We start from the raw sequence: 5,821 nt of genomic DNA, 5'->3' as shown, positions 1-5,821 counted from the left end.
CCCTTGAACAAACACTGGAACGAAGCCCTTAAGAGAGTGAAGCTTGCAAACAAACCCAGGCAGAAGGAACAGCGAGCACACATGCTCAGAGACAGGATAACACCAGTCACATTCCAGGTCAGCCAAGAAGCCAGCAAGGCTGATGTGAATTAAGGAATGAAGGGAGTGACAGCAAGGAGATCTGCAGGGGCTAGGGCACAGGAATCCATGGCAAGAAATCTGGGTTTTAGAGTGAGATAAGAATCTTCTGGAGGCAAGAGGTGCTGTCCTTGATCATCCCTCCCAAAGGGGGAGGTTACTGAATGAGAGCTCCCTGGAAAATGGTGCTCCACGCTCACCTCCTTTCTGGCTGGAGCACCTGGAGGGGGCATGGAGTTGGTAGCAGAGTACTGATGAGCAGAAAAGCTGGTAGACCAGGGTCAAGCCCAGAGCAGGACACTAAGTAGCCTTCCGCAGCCCCTCCTTCAGTCCTCGAGGCACCTGGGTAGGGCATTCATCAAAGCCACCATGTGTGGAGTAACCCTGGGTACCCTAAGTATTCCTACTGGAAGTCTCTATCTCAGCCCATCCCTGCCACCTGGAATCCCTCCCCAAACAGATATACTAGACAAAAGGAACCAAAACAGGAGAGGAACTCTTAAATATCCAGCACCTTGTACAACCTCAGGAAGATGCTATGTCCCAATGTGGTTTCAGAGAATTAAAAGATGATCCTCTGATCAGAAACCAAGGCTCCCTGGGTATGTGAGTACCAGCTCTGCCCTGCCGGGTCAGCTCTTCATGCGGGGAGTTAATCAGAGCCGTGCAGAAGGCACACACTCCCCAGCACAAGGATTGCCAAGGGTATCCTGCAGCGGCCCTCAATCAGCCTTCTTCACATCCCAGCAAGATTCCATGTAAGGGAATCCATCAACTGGGGGCACATCAGCCCTTGAAAGCCACGTGGAGCTAGTTTTCCAACAGAGGACATTTACTGTGACTTTATTGTCACTCCTTGTATTCTTTCTTCTAAGCCTATTGGTACTATGGGAGTATCAGTTGAGGTCATTAATATTGGGTGTAGCCTCCCTTCCATCTCTTTAGGGGTAACAGAAGCCAGATGGCAAAGAACATCCTTCACGCCAGGGGATTTCCATGGGCCGGCTCACAGGGAAGGGCTTTGGCACACCCTAAGGAATCACCAGGTATGAGGGGCAGTGAAGGCCCTGGTAACTGGTGACCTTCTGTCCTAGTCTGCTTGGGCTTCTCTAACAAAATGCCACACTGGGTAGCTTATACACACAGAAATTTATTTCTCATGATTCTGGAGGCTGGAAGTCCAACATCAAAGTGCCAGCCTGGTCACATTCTGGTGAGAACTTGTTCTCCTTGTTCATCTTTGGTGCCTTCCTGCTATGTCCCCACAAGGGAAAGGGCAAGGGATCATTTATAAGGGCACTATTTCCATTCATGAAGGCTCCATCCTCATGACTTATCCACCTCCCAAAGGCCCCACCTCATAAGGCCATCATCTTTAGGATTTGGATTTTCGTATATGAACTTTGAGGGGACCTATTCAGACCACAGCACCCTGGTTATTTGCATACATTGACATGCCCCCCCTTTCCCTTCTTAATTATGTCTTGAACACCTGATTTTTTTTCACCCAAATCCAAAAGCTTCACCCAAATCAGAGGGAACTATTGTAGAGACAATTATTTCTCCACTTAGCTTTCTACCACCTTAGGTACCACTTTTGCCTTTCTACATAGAAATATGCAATTCTATAGAATGTCCCCAAAGCACAGGACCACGTAGGTGGGCATTATCTGTAGTACAGCTATTTAATAATTTAGGTAATCACCTAACTATCCTTTTCTATCAAAAAATATTAAAATGATTTTAGTTGGAAGTAGAAATCTAAAAATATAACAGCTATGGAGTACGTGGGTGGCTCAGTCAGTTAAGCATCCAACTTCAGCTCAGGCCATGATCTCCTAGCTCGTGAGTTCCAGCCCCACATGGGGCTCTGTGCTGATAGTTCAGACCCTGCTTCAGATTCTCTGTCTCCTCTCTCTCCCCGCCCCTCCCCCACTTGCTCTCTCTCTCTCTCTCTCTCTCTCAAAAGTAAAAAAACATTTTTTAAAATAAAAATATAACATTGTATATGATGAAAGTATCTTAAAATTCTGTTTTCTTCATTCTCTTATTCTTCATTCTCTTCATCTTGGCCAAATGGCTTCTATTTTTTTAATTTTTTTAAGTGTATTTATTTATTTTGAGAGGGGAGGTGCTGTGACAATGGGGGGGGGCGGGAGGCAGAGAGAGAGAGAGAGAGAGAGAGAGAGAGAGAGAATCCCAAGCAGGCTCCCTGCTGTCAGCACAGACCCCAATATGGAGCTGAGTCTCACAAACCATGAGATCATGACCTGAGAGCCAAGATCAAGAGTCAGACGTTTAACTAACTGAGCCACCCAGGTGCCCTCCAAATAGCTTTTATAGTATGTTCCTATAATATGATGTATTCCTCTAACAGCACTTACAACATTACATTGGCCTGTTTACTTGTTTCTCTTATTAAACTGTTCAGACGTAGGAAAGTATGTTTCCCATCTTAAGGAAGTTCATAGTCTAGTGAAGTAGGGAGAGAGAGATAAGAAAACAAATGATGACTGTCTTAGTCAGTTTGGGCTGCCATATCAAAATACCATAGACTGGGTGGCTGATCAAGGTGCTGGCAGATTCTGTTCCTGGTGAGGCTTCTCTTCCTGCCCTGTCTTCGTGTGGCAGAGAGAGAGAGAGAGAGAGAGAGAGAGAGAACACACTCTCTAGTGTCTCTTCTTCTTATAAGGATACTAATCCCATCATGAGGGTCTCACCCTCATGACCTTATCTGAACCTAATCATCTCCCACTAATGTCATTGTTGTCAATTGAAAGTTTGTGTCCCTCCCCCTAATTCATATGTTGAAGCCCTACCCCCCCCCCCCCCAGTGTGATGGTGTTTAGAGGTGGGATTTTGGGGAGATGATTAGGTACAGATGAGGTCATGAGGGTGAGACCCTCAGGATGCGATTCGTGTCCTTATAGAAAGAGGAAGAGACACTAGAGTGCACGCACAATCTCTCTCTCTCTCTCTCTCTCTCTCTCTCTCTCTCTCTCTGCCACATGAAGACACGACCAGGAAGAGAAGCCTCACCAGGAACAGAGTCTGCCAGCACCTTGATCTGGCTCCAGAACTTTGAGAAATAAATGTCTGTTGGTTCAGCCACCCAGTCTGCGGTATTTTGATATGGCAGTCCAAACTGACCAAGACAGTCACCATTTGTTTTCTTATCTATTTCACGAGACTGTGAACTTCTTCAAGACAGAAAACAACTTTTTTCTTTTTCTGACATCTTTACATTTCCAGAAAAATTCATGAGTCAGAAGAAATGTTGAATCAATGAGTTGAATGGATCAATATGTTGCCACACACAGGAATGTGACCATTCAACAGAGAAAGATTTTATTTGAACGTCTGGCTCTCATGGTAGGAATTTCAGGAATGGGGCAAGTGAGTGCTTTCTTATATTCTGGAAAGGCAGCTGCTTCTTTGGCTATGCCTGGGTGAGCCCTAAAAATACTGGTTCTCCTTTCTATTCCCCTCCTCGCTCCCTCTTAATTAGGCCTTCCTTAAATTGAGCACCTGCTTTATGCTTCACATAAATCTCTGGCCCTGAGAAGCTTTCTCTATGTAGAGATCCTGTTCCATCATCCACTTTTCTACTCTGGGCTTTATTCTTGCTATACCTGATGTGCAGCTTTGAAGAAAATCACTAAATGCACAGATCTTCGAGGCTAAGATAAAGTGTAATAAAATGATCGGGAGCATCATGATTTCCTTGCATAAACTTTTCAAATCATCTAAGCTGCAAGCAGAAACTCAAAATTGCCTTATGTAGGAAATGCTGTTTTCACCATTCACTTAAAGCTAGAGAGAATCGCCTTCCATAAGTCAGTTACAAACTTTGTTTTCTTTCCTCTTCTATGTTTTTTTTTTCCCCAAGAGAAACATTCACTCTTTTTCAGCTACCTTGCAGAGCTGCACTGGAAAGTGAGATGAATCGTCAAGTTTCCACAGCAGCTATAGGGAACCCGAGCTGGGCAATTGGACACTTGTGTATGGAGGACGTGTAACACCCATTTTACCCAGATGGAGCTCACTTATTTTCTATAGCATTTTAAACCTGGGCCTGGGACCACAATTCATCCTATTTATAGTTTAACATGTAACAAAATATTTACTCGAGGCTCCAATAGGAATGCTTCTTATAAATGTCAGTGGATTATTTACTATGGTAAACTAATTAGTTACATAAATGCTTCCCTCTTCAGGGTGGGTGAGGAGGAGACTGCTAATGCTTCTTGGATTAACCTAGTATTATTATCGTTTGAAGTTCTTTCACATTTAAGATAGTTACTACAAGACTACACAACTTTGCACACATAGAACATCTGTTGCTTACGTGACGTGAAGCGTTTTCATTTTAATTCACATGGTGAAACCAAACCACAGACTGCAAATGCCAAACATCCTGAATTCAGAGAGAAATCGCTGCAATCTGAACATGGTGGGGGAAAGATCAACGTGCTATGCTAATGTTCTTGACTGGCACTTCAAATTCACCTTGCTTTCACGACAATTATATCAAATATGCCAAATGGTTATAAGCGACAGAAGCACTGAAGGTCAATGATCCCTAAGGAACTATTACCGTGGTTGAAGGCAGTTTTGTTCTTGGACTTCTCAGGAATTCAGATCATTGGCGAGGAAAAATAGCAAATGAAATCTGTGTTTGAAGAATCATCATGTACAGGCATATTTCTCTTGGGTAGAAGGAGGACATGTTTTCCCCAGTCCTGATCACAAAGAGATTATCAATACAAAAAAAAAAAAAAAAAGTTAATGGACCTTAAAATACAGTGAGGGAAAAAAAATCTTGTTCAGAAAAAGAAAACAGCAGTGTGTGAGTTTTTAATACTTTTGGCACCTGTGCCTAATTTTTCCATAACCAGAAGATTTTAAGCAGGGGATGAATTTCTGGCCAAGTAAGTAGCACAAAATGAAATACTGTCTGTGAAAAATATCACAGCTCAAAAAAAGTCATAATCAACTTCTGTATTTAAATATAATGCTGGGATGCCTGGATGGCTCAGTCGGTTGAGCATCCGACTTCAGTTTAGGTCACAATCTCACCGTTTGTGGGTTCGAGTCCTGTGTAGAGTTTTGTGCTGACAGCTCAGAGCCTGGAGCCTGCTTCGGATTCTGTGTCTCCCTCTCTCTCTGCCTCTTCCCCGCTCATGCTCTCTCTGTCAACAATAAATATTTTTTAAAAAATTTAAATATAGTGCTAATGACTATTGAGTTGTATCTGTACCAGACACAGCTCTAAGTGAGTGTCATGTCAACTCCTCAAGGTAAGCAGTGTTATCCTCTCCCTTTTAATAAATGGTGGGGAGGGGGCTCCTGGGTGGCTCAGTTGGTTAAGCATCCAGCACTTGGTGTGGCATGGATCTCTGCCTCAGGCTCTGTGCTTAGGATTATCTCTCTCTCCTCTCCCTCTCTGCCCCTCTCCTGCTCGCTCGCTCTCTCTCTCAAAATAAATTAAAAAAATTTTTTTAAATAAAAATAAAAATGAAGGAATTCAGGCACAGAAAATTTAATGGCTCACCCAAGGTGGAGTACTGAGGCTGGAATATGGTAAGTGAAAAGTTGTCAAACTATGCTTTCGGGACTCTTGGAGGTACCTAAGACGTTTTGAGGGGGCTCTGTGAGGTCAAAACTGTTTTGTAATAATGCT

At 43.5% G+C, this 5,821-nt stretch overlaps 1 long non-coding RNA gene across 1 annotated transcript; it reads right to left on the bottom strand.

Moving 5' to 3' along the window:
* Window positions 1–4,474: 4,474 nt before the first annotated feature.
* On the bottom strand, window positions 4,475–5,326 carry LOC131494851 (uncharacterized). Its single transcript, XR_009253612.1, has 2 exons — window positions 5,218–5,326; window positions 4,475–4,880 (listed from the first exon to the last, which is right to left on the bottom strand). It is a non-coding gene; the product is annotated as an uncharacterized LOC131494851 (long non-coding RNA).
* Between the last annotated feature and the right edge of the window lie 495 nt (window positions 5,327–5,821).

This window comes from Neofelis nebulosa, chromosome 14 (genome assembly GCF_028018385.1).
Source record: "Neofelis nebulosa isolate mNeoNeb1 chromosome 14, mNeoNeb1.pri, whole genome shotgun sequence".
NCBI classification, from domain to species: Eukaryota; Metazoa; Chordata; class Mammalia; order Carnivora; family Felidae; genus Neofelis; species Neofelis nebulosa.
Note: the sequence above shows the minus strand (reverse complement) of the source record. Positions and strands in the feature narration are given on the sequence as shown.